This window comes from Paramormyrops kingsleyae, chromosome 3 (genome assembly GCF_048594095.1).
Source record: "Paramormyrops kingsleyae isolate MSU_618 chromosome 3, PKINGS_0.4, whole genome shotgun sequence".
In the NCBI taxonomy this organism is placed as follows: domain Eukaryota; kingdom Metazoa; phylum Chordata; class Actinopteri; order Osteoglossiformes; family Mormyridae; genus Paramormyrops; species Paramormyrops kingsleyae.
Window position 1 is genome coordinate 21,395,507 of NC_132799.1, and position 1,197 is coordinate 21,396,703.

Sequence of the window (1,197 nt, forward strand, 5' to 3'; positions counted from 1 at the left end):
GCCATTTCTCACCATCCCTGTCCAGGTGTTGCTGGCCAACCTGCTCTCTCGGTCTTAATTCTAAGTCCCTAGTGCAAGGGTGGGTAATCTTATCCGCAAAGCGCCAGTGTGTATGCTGGTTTTTGGCATAACCTTTAGGTCAGCTGTTCAAAGCCAGGTGCTGAGGACTCTTCAGCCAATCAGTCCTCTAATTAGTAATCTAATTAAGAGTTCCAGCGAAAACCTGCATACACAACGGTCCTTTCTGGATAAGATTGCCCACCTCTGCCTAAGTGGGTTTCCCCTCCTCCTTGGACTGCCACTTAGTCAATGGGCTGACTGTGTGGCACAGAGGATGTCACCCTGCAGTCAGGGGTTTGAGGTCTGCCTTCCTAGTTGTTTGTATTTATTTGTTGGTTATTTTTTTTCCCTAGTGTTTGTTATTAAGCTGTGCCCTGCTTGTATTCAGTTTACTTTTGTGTCATGTTATTATCCTAATGTTGTATTACTGTGTTAAGCTTCTAAGTATAAAATGATAATAAGTCAGTGGCTGTTTGTATCACTTTCACACTCAACAGTTTTACCTGGACAGTTATGAAGAACAGCTACTCCTGCAGACTGTGCAGAACCATGACTAAAATAACCTGAGTCACCCCACTGATTTAACCAAAATCTCACATTTTAAGCTGCCGAATGAGTTTCTTGAAGAAAGATAATTTGGGCCTTTGTTCCTTTACAAAATAAAAATAGAGCTTTTCTCTTATTAATGTCCTTGAGTCCACACACATTCAATGTAACAAAAGATGAGTTTTTGATAGGTCCAACATAGTGAAAATATTTACAAAGACAACAGTCAACAGAAACTCCTTTAAAGATTTATTATTAAACGCAAATGTGCTTCAGAAACCACGTTTGCCCAATGTGCCATCTTGCCCTCCCCTGCAGCCAAATGCCTGCTTCAGCTCCTCCCTTGTGGCGGTCAAATTATTGCACTTGCAGTCACTTGATAGCAGTTCTAGTAAATATACATCATTGCCATCCGTCTTCATGTCCTCACTTCCTGTATCATCATCTGCGTCAGCCCATCCCCCCTTTCTCTGTCCATTGCCAAAACGCCAGGGACTGACTGGCCAGCCAGCACGGGCTGCTCCCACCCCCAATCTGGCTCCTTGTGTGAGGTGGCCCCTCCCACTGCTGCCTGCTTGTGCTTGATTCTGC